Genomic DNA, 16,251 nt, shown 5'->3' with positions numbered 1-16,251 from the left:
TTGATTGTTGAGCATAATTTGATCATTGTTGAAACTGGGTGATGGGTACATAAGGGTTAATTCTTTCCTTCTGTATATGTTTGAAACTTTCCATAAAAAATTTTCAAAAATGGGGGTAATAACTAGAACAGCATTCCTTGTGCTTTCTGAGTTCTGATCAAGGGAGTGTTCTTTTTCTAATATTAAGCAAACATGCATTTACGTAATTTCAGTTTCAGTTCCCAGTCCCTCAACCCCTCACCTTCAACCACTGCAGAGACTGCCATACTCTCCTTCTACATACTGCACATCACTTGACAAATTCTTTTTGGGTGACCCTTGTCAGATGAAAAATCTTCTTCAATGTACAGTAAAGAGAGGTAGTCAGTTCACTTGAGTTATTCATGTGTGAGTGTTGAGGGCATACAGTCAACACAGCTAGTGAACACAATGGCTGTCAGAAACAGGCCTTGCCAGAGCCTCGTTATTCCACTTCTTACTGCAGTTTTATCATGTGTCTGAGGAAGTGTTTCCCCTGCCAGGCAGGATGGCAATTCGAAAATTAGTGCTAGCTTCAAATGCCCGGGAGGCATACACTGACATCTTCTACCTGTCTCGTTGGTGCAGCCAGGATGTCCTGCAGAGTGTCTCATTAACACCAGGGGCTTAGCCCAGGCAGGGTGCCCCAATTTGCCTGTGCATCCTATCTGGGCACAGTCTTTATTCAATCCATGAAATATCCTCAAGTCACATTGCATTAAACCCCTAAAGTGTACCTGTTTTCTTTAGAAATGTTTACAGGATTTTTCTCTTTTCCCCGTGCTACTGAACCCAGGTATCTGGCAAATCCAGCTCCACTGAGACAAAAAGTGGCAATGTTTCATTAATAACTTTTACTCTCCATATTAATCAGAACTCTTATTTGTATAGTAACATTTGTTAAAGGGAAGAAGGAAGAAAATGGGCAAAGATAACATATGGGGGAGAGGGGAAGAATAAAGAATATAAGATATTGATTGCAGAATATGAATGAAGCAAGTACATTATCTTGAGATTATCGTGGGAGTCTGAAATGGAGACTTAAAAATAGATTGAATATATGAATTTTTCCATAAGACACATGATGAGAATTAGAGTAGGGAAAAATATCCTCTTGAATTTATACCTTTCTTTCATGTCCTGTACATGCTAATATGAGGTTTAAGATGAAAGATGGTGGACTTTGGTTATAACACTTCCTCCTCTATAGCTGCTCTACAAAATTCAAAGAAAACAGTATGTCATTAAAAATATTCATATGACAGTCAGTCTAAGACATAGCTCATCTTCAAACTCCCAGCATATACCAGTGACTTTTTCATCTTTTTCCAAAACTTGTCATTGATTTTGTCAGTTTTATACAAGTTGACAACATGGAGCTGATTGATTTCCTCAGGGTAGAGCAAAAGGGAGCAAGTTGTAGGGGGTGATAGTCATGGAGATTGACATATTAATGGGGTGAATTTTCTACTCTGAAGCATGTCCTAATCATGTCTGTTCTTAAATGAACCAGAGTTTTAAACTGAAAGCAAATGGAAGAAAAGGAAGTACATAGTATGTAGATCCTGACTCATTGGAACTAACATTTGTGATAGTACTAAGCTTCGTGCTTCTTACACACTGTATTTGATTAAATCCTTAGAAGTATGTATGCAGGTAAATTTTATTCTCCCCATTTTACAGATGATGAAACTGAAAATTTAGAGAAGTTCAGTAACTTGCCCAAAGCCATACAGCTAGGAAGTCACAGAGCTAAGGTTTAAAACCAGCTCTGTCTGAATCTAACGCCTGTTTTTCTTTCTACTGCACCTCATTGACTCTCTTACTGCAAAGGAGATCATGCTAAAGTAGTTCATGGGTTTTGAAAATATTATTCCAGGTACTAGGGAGTTATAAACTTTTTGAGTTACAATAATTATAACTATAAATTTGTATGTTGTGTAGGGTAAGGTGTCATGGAAAAGGAAAATATATGCAAATTATAATATGTCGCTAACAATTTGTGTGGTCTTGAACTAATATATTAATTCTCTGGGCTCACATCTCTGCCAAATGTTTGATCTAATCAAATCACTTTATATAAATTATATTTTTCTTCCGTGATTTACTTTTTCTTGTTGACGGATTTTACATCTCAACAAGTCAGAACTGAGACTTTAAAAGATGTGACTGCTCAGTTGGGCTGGATTTTTAAAAATTATATCAGCCTTCCATGTTAGCCAATTTTCCTCTCAGTAGCTCTGACCTACACATGCACACAAACCCAGCACCCCTCTATAGTCTACATACCTAGCATTATTTTTATTCAAGGAAGGACAATTCAGAGTAGGTTTTATACACAGAAGCACACAGGTAAAGAGTGGTTCCAAGCAGCTCACTCACTCAGTACAGTATGAACATTGACAACAGCCAGTCTATCTCCTGCACTGTTCTCCAAGAATTTTTGTGAACTTACTAAGTTATGTTGATCTGGACCCTGGTCCAGAATTCTTGCCACATTGTATGAACCTGTGCTGACCTCTTCCACCTCATAACTCTGAGAAAAGAGTTTATGAGGTGCAATAGACAGAGAATAGATGCTACATGCTAGATTCAGACACAAAGATGGTCTTGGATCTCTTTTGAGGGAACATTTTTCAGTCAACAATAGTGGTAGCTTTTTGGAAAGTTTTAGACCTTGAGTTTTACAAAGGAAATGCTAACAGTAGTGCTGTGGTATTATTCTACCTAGAGGACAAGACACAGTTGGATGAAGTCTTCTCTGCCATAGATACTGTCAATGAGACTGTCTTTCCTGCCAAATTGATAACTTCCTGGGTAGAATATATACTATAGTTCAATTCCTCTATGTCTACAGCATCTAGCTCAGTGCCTGATATATAATAGACAGTAGATCAAGAAAGTAGCAGAGTATATTTTTTAGTGGGAAAATAAGTGAATTTTGGAGCCAGACACCACTGGGTTCAAAATACTGGTTCTGCTAATTAGTCTGTGTTTTTGGGAAAAGTCAGTTAAATTATCTGAGTCTCAGTTTCCTTATCAGTAAAACAAGAATAATAAAGCTTCCTTTGAATGTTGTTTAAGATTTAGAAACAGTCAAGGCAAAGCAGCTATTAGGTAGTAGACACTCAATGTATTGTAGCCAACAGCAACAGTATTTGAAGTTGATAGCACTCAATTAGTATTGGAACAATGGATTTATTATAAATATCTGAATTATGAACCATGTCATAATAAACTGCCATGAACCTTTTGAGGGAAAAAAAAAAAACAGGATTTTAACGATTAAGAGCCATCTGTCTCGTGAGGCAGTGAATCCCTGTCCAAAAAAAAAACTTCAAGCTGTCTTTGAACAACCACTTAAAGTTGGGAAGGAAGTTACGTTGGACCATTGCTAGGAACCTTCCAATTCAGTTTTTGAAATTCAGACTTATTTTTAGTAGTGAAGGCTTCCCAGTCAAACACTGAGCCTCATTGTTCAAGATAATTAGTAATTTACCTTTGCTGCAATTGCATTCTGTGGAGAAACTGAAGAGACTACAGCTAGCTTTTAATGAATCAATCTGTTTTGCTAATAGCAGCAAAAAAAAAAAAAAAAGAAAGAAGGCAAAATTTAGTTTACAAGGAAGGGAGTGATAATCATTCAACATTTGATTTATAGTCAAAATGCAGTGAAGGAAGGAAAATGGTTTTGAAAAAATCTCCCAGGATGAAAATAAACAGTTCACCTTATCTCATGCTGATTAGCACATGGACTCAAGCTTGGCATCTGTTTTAATAAAGTTTGTTTTCAGAGAGTGGCAAATGTATAGAGGATGGAATGTTCAGCCCATCTATGACCCCGTGGAGCTGATCCTCCAGTACATCTCACAGGGGGGTGGGTCAGAGAGGGACACTCCAAAGAGGAAAGACAACAAATGGATATTCTCATGAGCCTAACACCACATAGTGAGCCTAACACCACATAAGTGAGGCACTGGCATTTGTGTCTATTAAGGAACAGAATTTTAATTGGGAGACTATTTAAAGACTAAATCTTTTGTGCCTGGAGAAATGACATCGGGAGACTTGCCATGATTGAGTTAGCCCTCACTTAGAAGTATACTCCATAATAAAGCTATACAGATTTTCTTCTCTTCCTTCTCTGTGGTCAACAGCGTATCCATGCTGTTTATATACAGAGTCCAAAAGACTTACATGTACTCAATGGAATTATAAGTGATACTGCTTTTACTGTGTCCTTCTCGTCTTTTTACACACACACACACACACACACACACACACACACACCTGTTACACTCATCCTTCAAGGCAACCTAGATGGCATGTCCTTTGTGAAGCTTTCTTTTCTTTCCCTTTTGTCTTCCCACTGTTAATTGTGCCTCTTTTAGAAGTATATGCAATAATGTGTTTTCTTAAATTTTGCCCAAATAAAAATCCCAGATCACCTTTGCCACTTAGTTTATATATAGAACTTTTTAAACTTTTTAAAATTGCATAGTCAAGTGTATTGGTCTTTTCCTTTTATTAGTCCAATTTCTTAAAATTAAGGGCGCAGCCTTATTCCTTTGGGAAACATTTATAGAAAACAACTTTATGTATGTTCAGTTTGTAGATACCCACGGCCTACTTATACTTGTTTTTCAATTTGGTGAGCCAGAGGAACAATTGTTCATATGGAGAGGTCCGTCGTCTTTCCCTTGCTTACTAAAAGGGTCCTTGGCTTTGCCCTAAACTTCCTCCTCTCCCCCTCACTCCCTGACAAAGGAAGATCTTTCCTTGCCAAACTCCTTTAAGATTTCGTGCTACACAATCAAAAAGAATTGTAGCCCTAGAGAAGGAAATTCAGGTTTATTTGGAAGAGATTTAGAGACAACTTCTAGAGAGTGAACAACTATGGTGTCTGAGGGAAGTGAATACAGAAACAAATAGAATTTTTAAAATATTGCTGTGGTTTGCGAATATTCTTCACAGAGTCTGAAAAATACATGCAAAAGAGCCTGCTTTTCTTCGAATGTACATTTTGTTTGTTGGAGTGTTTTTTCTTTGATCTCAACACTGCTCGGGTCTACTACATATGTTATAATTTTATAAGCAAGGCTTTTTTAAAATTTATGAATATGAGCAGGTGCACATCTCTATAATGTTCTATAATATATGTTCCCAATACTTCAGATACTTGGTTTCCCACATCTTCTTCTTTTTTCTCATTAGAGGCCCCTTCTGGTCGCATAGTGGTTTTCTTTTCCCCATCCACTTAATGAATGGTTACTTAAATGAGCCATGATAAATGTCCTGGCATGGTCTCAAATTAAATCCATTACAAATGTTGGGTTGCTTTGGCTAAAATGCCTCTTATCCCAGAAAATGAAATTCCAGACTCCTTTTTCAGAATTATCTAGGAAGAGCCTACATTCACAAATTCTCTCATTAAAAAAGTGGTATAGTGGTTGAGAGCTCAGCTCTGAAACTCACTACCACTCTTTCATCTTAGTTCAGTTACTATTGACTGTAATACTGGGAAAATTACTTAACCTCTTTATGCCTCAGCTTCCTTATCTAAAGGGAGAACATCCCTTTAGATATGTTCTATCTAACCTCACAGGGTTTTGGTGACACTGTATATGAGTTAGTTCAGGTAAAGGACTAGTAGAGTAGCTGACGCCTAACATAGTAACTGCGTCCAAATAGGAGGTGTTTTAAGAGGTTGTCTTACAGATACTGCATGAACATTTGCTAGAGCTAAAGGCAACCACATTTGGTGATCCATATTTGAGTTCCTGGGTTCTAATTCATTCATTCGCTAATTCATTGGTAGTTCACTGAGTCCCTTCCATGGCAATTCTGGCTGTATGCCAGCTATGAAGCCACAAAGATGAACAAGACACAGTTGTTTCTTCCAAAGAGTTCAAGCGCTGCAGATAAAATAACTACATAACAAACAAATTAAAATGCAGTGTGAAATGGCAAGAATAAAAAAGCCTATAAGAGACAAGGACAGTGCAAAGGAACAAGTAATTAAGACTGTTGAGGAGCTCTCAGAAGACTTTTTAAAGGAGACAAAAGACTAGCTGAAGAGTTGAATAATGGCAGCCCAACAGCAAAACGAGCAGGAGAAGATCAAGCAAGGGAAATAGTGTGCAAAGTTCTGAAATAGTAAGCAATTTAATCTTACTGGAGTATAAAGTTTGAGTCCAGAAACCGCAAGAGATGGTGCTAGAGCAACTTAGTGCACCCTGGTAAGAAGATGATAGATCCAAGTCAGAGACAGCTGCTGTTTGTTGCATAACTACTGTTCATATAACTAGGCATTCAGTTCAGAAGTGTCTCCATACCTGGAGTAGACACAGGTTGCGATTATGTGGTTATTTTACTCCACCCATACTTCTGTTTTCCTACTTTAACATCACTTGAATTGACTGCTTGAGCTCGGATCCTTAGAAATAGGAATTCAGCCAGAATAAGGCAAGCAGCAGCATGGATGAATGATACACAGATACATCAAGATGTGGGCAGAGCCCTTAACGTAACTAATTGCACTAAGCATTACACTTGACTCATTTAAACACCCAACTTCTTATTTGTATAGTTTGAGAACCTTCTATTTTTCCAGTCCAATTTTACTTTCAGACCTCTTGTTGAGGCTGAGCTAGTCATTATATTTTCTGTGTCTAGAAATAGTCTGGCTTCTCCTGCTTCTTTTGAATTTTCTTGAGCTAACTTTGTAAGGAGCCTTTCCTCCTAATTGTCTTCTATCTTAACATGTGTCTATTTGCATTTTTCCATTTTAGATATTTCACTAGGCTACTAAAAATGAACTACTGTCCTCCATTGAATCATGGACTTATGAGTCAACTCAGGTTAGGCTGCACCAATCTTTGGGCTAAAGTCTTGTCCCTTTAATTCTTTGCATATTTCCCAAAGCAACACTTTTCCTTTGGGCTTTTCTGGTGGAAACATTTTTGCCTAAAATTATTGCCTCCATTGACTGAAAACTCTCCCCTCTAGACAGATTAATGCCCTCAGTCATAGGTCTACTAGAACTAGATTGATAACTTAAATCTTCCTGGTTTTCCTGGCAACCATGGTTTGACCAACCAGGACCCACAATAATCCAGCTAACTATACCCTGGATGTGTGTCTGCAGCCTGTTCTGATGACACCTCTCCTTTCCCATGATGTGCAGTGCTCATGTATCCTTTCGCTTTTAGTAAAAAAAAAATTAGCTGATTATTGGAAACAAGATTGTGAACAGCACAATGTTTCTACATTTCTACATGATGTGCTGTTCTTTTTCTCTTCCAAAAGATTCCCTTTTCACCTACAAATGGTGAACACAAAGCAAAATAGTCCTTAATGTGATGGTTTGGCTTCTAATATAATTGCTGCCTCACCAGTAGAAAACTCCTTCAGGTCTCATTTAAATTCTTTAACTCTTTCTTGGCATTCTGTAGAGATGCTTCCTAAATCTCAAAGCACTTGCTAAATAATCTATATTCCTGTCTACTATTCCAACAATAATTTTTTAAAACTAGAGGCTAGGTATTGAATGACCACATCATGTCAACTGCCTGATGAGTCAGTATTATATTAGCATTTGTGTGTGTGTGTGTGTGTATGTGTGCACATTTCTGCTGTCCTCATTTCGTCCTTGTTTAAAAAGGAATTCATAGCTATAGAGTATTTACAAAAGCTAATTAGGAGCTTTCACATTCATATAACACCTTTCTACTAAAAATACATAAAATACATAATATATTTTCAGCATACCCCTACAATGATGTCAGCTCTGTATGCTCAAAAGACAAGTATTTCACTTCAAGTCTAGTGCCCTAAGACATTCCTAGAATTTTAAAAATGTTTTCTCTGAAATGAAAGTCAACAAGATACTTAAATGTTTTCACTGAAGACAAAACTGCATAACATTTACCAATTATGTGAATATGGAATGGATAATAGCATGTGTGGCTAATTATCAAATTGTTACATTTATCAAAAATTCCACTATTACATTTCACAGTTAATAACACTGGATTCTATTACAATACTGCTTCTGGTATGCTACAGTATATAATTGTCTGAGGTAGTCATATTAACTGTAAAAGACCTTCACAAATGAGACGGTGCCCTTGAAATTATTTATTGAATTGTTCTGAGGAAGGCATTGATACCCACAGTTGAGCACAGGTTCTGAATTCAAAGTTAATGTCATTTAAAATATGTCCTATAAGGAAATATATGGCTTTATCTATTTTGCCTATACAAATCCCTCTGAAGCATAAATCATAAAACAGAAAGAACACTTATCAACTGAGTAGCAGTATGCTGACAAAAGCTAGGAAAATAAAAGCAACTCCATACCATTGTACCAAAAGACCCTGAGGGCTGATTTTTCTAGAGTGCAGGTGCTGCAAACTAATGCATAATTTTTGGTTTTTTAGGAAGTATTTGAATATCCAAACAGGCACATTAGTTAAGGAGTTGCATGGATATTGTCAGTTCTGTGGTTTGCAAGAGCTGCGGAATGGAGAAAGGACACAGTGATAGATACTTCTCATCTACACAGTGTGCATAGCTAGATAGTTACTCTATACACTCAAAATCTGCAACTCACACTTTATTAGCAATTGCTAACTGATCTACCTGAAATGGTATTTTGGTTTGCTTCTAAAGACTGAGGTCAAACAAGTGAGAGGAAACAAAAAGGTGTCTCTGAAGAAAAGCAATTTAAGAAGTAAGCTTAAATAATTTAATAATTAAATAATATATTTCACATTTATAATTTATATAAATAAGTAGCAATTTTAGCTTAGTTTTTTGAAATCATAAGAAAAACATGACAGGTCATTAGCTATCATCCCTGAGAACTTGTTCTGAGAGAGAAATCCTTGTTCTCCAAGCCAGAATGGAATGAGTTTTCAGTTTGTTCTACGGCCAAGAGATATTATCCTCGTTTTCTAGGCTGACTTGCAAAGCCCTAACCTTCAAATATCACACATAAGGATATTTGAGTTCTTTGTGAGTTGCTGAAATTCTGGGCTTCTGGGACACAAAAGCCAGGCTGAGCTTTCCTAACTAGAGTATGTGCGAAACCTCCAACTAACTGCCTGGAATATACACATTTTGGAAAATTGACAGAAAATGCTCCCTAGCAACACAGCTAAATAGAATGGGCTTCTCGGGAAACATTCTAAGAGGCAACAAGATCCCAAAGCAGAATTCCGAAAAGAAAGAAAATGAATAATCAGCTTTCTTCTGCTCTTCACAGCTTCCCCTCTACCTAGTGAACAACCAGCAAAGGAGCTGCGTTGTTACAAGATGCACACTGGGGAGCAGAGCGGCAGCTGGTGTACAGGCAGCTGAACGCCCCAGCAAGCCCTGGCCCCAGGAAACAAACACCTCACAGGTTTACGGTAGAATGAAAACGGGAAATGAAGCTAATTCACTTAGGAGGAAGCCTCCTACACAGGGAGGACGGCCCGAGACCTCCAGAGCACATGAAGCTTCGCTAAGGCATCTCTTAGAAGGGAGACCTACAGAAGTTCATAGAAATGAACAGCCCCTTCTTAAAGAGGGTGATATTGAAGTTGTGTTTACAAAAATAAAACGCACAAGGGCCCACTGGAAAGGGATGGACTGGGGTGTGGGGGGTGGGAAATCCTTGTTTACTGAACAAATGTCCTTCAAGTAAACTATGAACCCTATGACTTGGGTTGCATTCACTCCAAACTCACTGAAGTCAGCCAAATCTTCTGTCTTCCTAATGAATTTAGCAGATTATCCTGGTTATACTTTTTAATAAATTTCACACATGATGTGAGCTTTGTAAGGATGGTATTAAATTGGGGCAGAATAGAAACACTGCAAAAATTTTGAAGTAATTTTTTTTTTTGCCATTATAAAAGTAACCCATCCTCAGAATATAAAAAAACTAGGAGAGAACGCGTCAGTACATGATGAAATTACCTAACTGACATTTTGGTGTATTTACTTTCCAGTAGCCTTTTACAACTATACCGTGGCAATTTCTACTCCTACTGCTATGCCTCCCCTTCCCTCCAGCTAAAGCTGTTGATGGTTCCCTCCTGCACGGGTTTCAGTAGGGCAGAACGGCAGGCCGGTGCAAGTGGGTAAGAACCTTTGATGACTGCTAATAAGGGATCCCCTCCTAGCATTTGCTACAGTATCTCCAACATGCTCCCATTTCAGAGGGTACTGACTCTTGCCCCACCCCCATCACTGAGCTTCTTTTGACTCTGGAACTTAACATGTATAATTCTGAAGACAAGCTATAGGAATTCAGTGAGATTTGTTAAAAGAATTCATGCACACCTATTTAGTGTAACACACTGTGCAAGCCCACTGAACATTTGCAAAGGGAATGGAAGGCACAATTCACATACACAACTAACACAACATAAATAAGTAAAGGGATCATAGGAGCAAATGCAGAGGGTTGCAGGCTTTGTATTAGCCGCAACAAACAGTACTGGCTTGTGTCTTCACCATGTTTTCTAGTATTCTAGCACATTTCTCATCTGATTTGAGAGCCGCAAGGATTGCATATGGATAAATTATCAGAGAAAGAATGAAGCTGACTGGGATGCTGTCTCCTAAAACTTTCAGGCACAAATCTTTCTCAGACAAAAGAAGGCAGAAGCCTGATGGAAAACTTTTTTATTTTAAAATTGTATCCCTTCTGTTGCACACTGTTTCCCTGATGCGGCACCGTCTACTTTGGTTTGGGTCTAGTAGAACTTTTCAGGGACAGTGTCCATTGTCATGGGGTGAAAATGTGGAGAGTGTTTCTGGCAGGATCTATGTCAGTGTATGCTCACTCATGGGTTATAGGTTTTCATTCCGAGATTTCCTGGTCTGTCACCAACTAGTTCTCGGACGATTGGCAGGTTGTTCGAACATGTTGAGTCTCAGTGTTTTCATCTGTAAAAGGGACTAAAAGCATTTATGTTGCCTCCTTTGTCAAGCTGCTTTTAGTACTGAATGAGAATGCCCAAAGGCACTGAGAGATGGAAGATATTTCTGGCACCTGGTTCTCTTAAGCTGTAACTAGATTCACCATTGATTGCCTGGAATCATAAGGCATGAGCGGTTAGTTATGTGAATCGTATGTACTGTTGACAAAGACAGGAATCCCCCTCTGCTAAGGCAGTGGGAGCCCATCTGTGATCAGCATTCCTATAGTCACGGAGACTGAAGGGGGTGCTGGGCAGCGAGGGCAGGCAGTGTGTGCGCTTTCATAATAGAGCAACAAATGCTTCCTCAAACCAAGTACCAAGAGAAAACAGCCTGCACCTGGACCTGGGTTTTTATCATGTTGTGTTTTTTTTTTTTTAAGACTTGAGTTAGATCCTGTGTGGAATTGTGAATGCCCGTATACCTACTTCATGACAGGACAGCAGAGCAATCTGTTTTCAAAGGCCAAAGCTGTTTTTATTTTCCCCCCAGCTCTGCGGTTTTTCTTTGCTCTCTTCATCCCAGTGAGGCTTTTTTTCCCCCTCATTTTGAGTCAGCAGACTGCTGGTAACAAAGGTACCCAGCTGTTCTCTGAGCTCTAATCTCCAAACAACTTTTAATAGGTACTGCCTGCCTGGCACACCGTTGGCTGTCACAATAACACACCAGATTGAAGGTATTTTAAGGAGGATTTGGAGCATTATGGTGAAGCGTGGTTTTACCCAACAGTTTAAGAATAGAATACTAATATCTCTCTGTAATGATTTGTTTTCCTTTGATAGCTGAGTGTGTGTTCTGGACAGCTTGCTGCCATACAGCACTGAAAGGGAGCTGGCAGAAGTCTCCCAGGTATTCCCAATCAGTCCTGGACAAACAATAATCGGCTTAGCCGACACGGATCCAGCAGATCATAATTATCTCAACTAATCTCACCCCAAAAGCAATGTTGTGTGGCAGACACCAGATTGTCCCCACTTTAAAGATGAGGAAAGTGAGTTTGAGAAGTAGCTAAGGTCACACAGCAAGTTAAGTGGCAGATCCTAGATTCCTACCAAAGCAATCTGATGCCATCAAAATCCATCAGCTTTTTAGCAATTTAAGTTTGTAAGATGATGGATTCATTTAGATTGATTTCATCATTCCACAATGTAAACATAGATCAAAACATATTGTAACCCATAAATGTAATTATGTCAATGTTAAATAAATTTTTAAAAATCGTAAAAAAAAAAAAAAAAAAAAAACAGACCATCCTGTTTTTCTACTGAAGTGGGTATAAACAGAGACTGCTTAATATATGCAAAACAAGGTTAAACATGGTGGATGGTCCCATTTTATTTAGTGAGTATCTCCAAAGCTAACACAAGCCCACCATTGAAATTTTTAATATATCAGAGAAATCACATCTTTATATAGTCTTGGCCTCCAGGAAGATTCGTGTTTCTCCCATTTTGAAGGCTCATTTACAGCCAAGGAGAAGCTTGGATATGAGGAAAGCTTAACCTAACACTATAAAGCCTCATTAATCGACTCCATTAATTATTATAGAATCAATATTAGAATTGGAAAAGTATATGATTGTATCATTTAAATCCTTGTTCTCAGGAAGTCTCTCTCTCTCTCTCATATCTGTATCTCTTGCTACCTCTTTCTCTCAAAGTGCAATGTGGCCTTGGGGAGTTCAGCAATTTGTCAATGGTATGCAAGTGAATAGAAGATTTACTTAAATGACTTCAGAGTCTCATTTTGAATCTTTGTCTGCTTTGTTTTTCCATTTCCTTCATCATTGGATTACTCCCTGTCGCTTTTTGCTCTTAATTGTACCACCTTAAGCTACATTGTAGTCTGCTGTTTATGGTAGGGTTACAACATGTTAGAATTTTATTTCAAATAAGATTAATTAGCTTCTGAGAAAATATCTGAGTAACTCACTCAAACTGAAAGGATGGTGCATTACTGCAAATGCTGTGATACCAGGTCCTGGAGCAGACACTTAATATCTGCTGTTAGACACTTAATAAGTGTTGGCTACTCAATGCTTTATTTCCCACTTCCAAGCCATTTTACGCATTTGGGATTGCCAGATATTTAGCTTATAAGGGAGTGAAGTGTCTCTGGGCCTTTTAAAATTTCATCTTTGTGGTGCAACAGTAACCTTTTGTTAGGAATTTTGTAAAACTTTTTCGGAGTTAATTGCATAGGGTGTTGACTTGTTAGTCAACACATAAATATTAAATTTATTAAAAACTACATTGTGATAAAAATATATTGACATAAAAGTAAGTATACACTTCGTTTTATACTTTGCTATCTCAAAATCTCAGAAATGGCCTCACTTAAGAAGTGTTATCTCATGTTCCAAGTTAGTGTTGAATATTTGTGCCTAAGTTCTCACATTCTATTAATAAGCACTTGTCTGTGCAGTGTTTGATTCTTCCCTATAATTTTTGGCTTTACCTGAATCATCAGTGATAGCCAATTACTGTCTGAAGTCTATGGAAGCTCTTTACAAGTCAGAATACCTTCTCCTTGGGGATCAGCTTTACTTCTGTATTCTGATCTCTGGTGGCCTTGCCTCACCTTTTCTGATTTCTGGGATTCCAGATTCATTTTCTTATGCTCTTCACTTGAACTGTCCTCTCCTTCAGTAGGAATCTTCCTATTTCTCTAGGGACTATGGAATTATTGTGCCTTTTAAGTTTTGTTCTCTAACCTATAACCTTGATCCAACCAACAAATGCTTTCAAAGTTATATAATTGCACGTTAATAATAATATATACAACAGTTGAAGAATTTGTACATGCCAGAAACTATTCTAAGAACTCCCCACATGTTATTTTATATAATCTCAGCACCCTATGAAATTTATCTTTAATTTCTAAAACAGCTAGCAATTTTCATAGTTTTTATTAGTTTTGACTAATTACTAGTTTTGACTATCTCAAATTACTTAACGTATCTGTTATTGCCTATTTCAGGTCACTTTTTATAGCTACTGACATCATCTCCTTCATTTTATTTTTGACAGTTCTTTATATTATAAATGTGGTTCCTTTCATAGCTGCTCCTGCTGGTGGTACTCAGAGTGCTAAATTTCCCCACCTGCCTCTCAATATCAAAGTGGCTTAACGCTCTCTCCAGCCAAACAGATCAACAAGCCTTGCATCTTCGTTCTCCTTTCTGTTATCCGATAGCTCTGAGAAGTACCCTGCCTGTTTTTAATTTACACCTTAGTGTTTCTCAATATATTGGCCACAGATCAAAGGCAGCACAACAGGGGTATACTTGTTAAAATTCAGATTCCTGGATCCCACGCCCAAGAAATGATCTGTGGATCTGACCTTGCATTTTATACTAGCCTCCAGTGATGATAATATGCACTAAAGTTTGAAAATCACTGTCCTAGATGAAAAACTGTCTTATCACTTGGCTTCTTAAAGGGACCTTATTTTTTGATATTTAAATGCCATAAAACAAAATATGAATTAAGCAGATTTCTTCACAGGGAGAAAGACGCAATGCTGAAATTCTCTGCATAGATGGTCTTTTATACACTCACTCTCATCTAGGCCTACCTGTCCTATTTCTGAAAGTTCCTGTGAGCCTTCCTAGTAAGTACCCAATAAGCAGTTGTCTGTGCAGTGTTTGATGTTTGCCTTGGGGCCTGCTGCACCAAGATTAAATTGGTTCCATAGGCTCAGAAGAGGTGAATTTTGGATGATTACAAATGTGTGCTTGTGTGTGTCTGTATACTTATATATATGCTTTCCCTATATGAGTGTAGGCAGCCCCCCATATCTGCGGATTCTCATCCATGGATTCAACCAACTGCTCATCAAAAATATTCAAAAAGAAAACAAAAAATACAACAAAAAACACAAATACAGTATAACAATTTGCATGACATTTATATTGTTTTAGTGTTACAAGTAATCTAGAGACATGGAAGGATATGCGTAGGTTATATGCAAATACTATGCCATTTTTTATACAGTACTTGAGCATCTTCTGGTTTTGGTATCCATGGGGGTCCTGGAAACAACCTCCTGAAGATACAAAGACAACTGTGTATATACAGATGTTAATTTCAATGATTATGTATATTGTTATGATCTTCTGTGGGTGTTATGTATATACATTTGTATATGAGCAAATACAGCATATATAGAAACCTAAATCCTACTTCCACCTTTTATACTGTAGATGTCCGTAATATCCTACCAACTCATCATGATGTAACGCTGTTGCTATGACAGGTAGAGTAGCTTGAAAAGCTGCGAAAGTGAAAGATGAGAATCGATGAAACATAGATTTTATATGACTGCATTGCACCTGCCTAGTTGTGGAAAAGCTACGTTAAAAGTCTACCGACCCCAAGCCTTCTAATTCTGTTCAATATAAGCTCTTTGGTATGTATTCCATATAAGCCTAAACTTAGCTTCATAATCTTTCTTAAAACACTGGTCAAGGGAGTCCATAACAGAAGTTCAAATATAGTATGAGTGATGAAAACAGTTTTGAGAGAAAAAAGACAAACACTATTTTCTTTGAAATCTTGGTGCCTAGCACAGTTTCTGACACCTGCTAAATAAATAACAAATAAGTGAGTGGTCAAGAAAAAACCTCCATTTGTGAATCATTTTATGACATTTAGGTTTGATTTCCTCTTTAATTGGATATTACCCACCACTCCTATATACTTTTGGGGCCAACCCTGGACACATGAGATTTCATCTTGGACATATTGAGGCAAAAATTTATGGTAGCTAAATTCTTAATCCAAGAGCATCACTACCAATTCCTGTCTCCTGATGAATATATGGGAAGCTCCTCAAAGGCAGAGCTAGAATGATAGCTCTTATCTACTAAGTAGACATGATGTGTTTGTCATTGTGCTAAATACTTTATATACCACCTCGCATTTAATCCTGCCAGAAAGTTTGTAAAATGTTTTATTTTCCCCATTTTAAAGAAACGGAACACAGAAAGGTTGAGTAACTTGCCCAAGGTCACATTGCTAATAAAGTGGTGAAACATGGGTTGTCTGCCTCCACCTGTAGGATTAGACAGACTTGCACCTTTCCTGCTGTATTCCATCCATGTTTGCTTCCCCAGTATTTGCCGTAGCTCCCTACAAATAAAAGGTGCTGAATAATTTTTTGTGATTATATGTAGTTCAATAAACTGGTACACAAGAGATTGTTAGTGCTTCAGGTAATTTTAGGCATTATTTGGACTATGTCTCAGTCATGGTAGGT

General features: G+C 37.8%; 1 protein-coding gene across 2 annotated transcripts in view; it reads left to right on the top strand.

Annotated features, from left to right (window-relative positions):
• LINGO2 (leucine rich repeat and Ig domain containing 2) overlaps nt 1-16,251 on the top strand; it is a 370,915-nt gene that overhangs the window by 262,229 nt on the left and 92,435 nt on the right. Inside the window, exons 1-2 of one of the 2 annotated variants that reach the window (XM_055272391.2) lie at nt 9,022-9,431; nt 10,017-10,148. The exons of the other annotated variant lie outside the window; for it this stretch is intronic. The gene's annotated coding sequence lies outside the window, so the exon portion shown is untranslated. Of the gene's footprint in view, nt 1-9,021; nt 9,432-10,016; nt 10,149-16,251 lie in introns of those variants that run through there. 2 annotated transcript variants of the gene reach the window in all.

The sequence above is a fragment of the Symphalangus syndactylus genome, chromosome 3 (assembly GCF_028878055.3).
Source record: "Symphalangus syndactylus isolate Jambi chromosome 3, NHGRI_mSymSyn1-v2.1_pri, whole genome shotgun sequence".
In the NCBI taxonomy this organism is placed as follows: domain Eukaryota; kingdom Metazoa; phylum Chordata; class Mammalia; order Primates; family Hylobatidae; genus Symphalangus; species Symphalangus syndactylus.
Note: the sequence above shows the minus strand (reverse complement) of the source record. Positions and strands in the feature narration are given on the sequence as shown.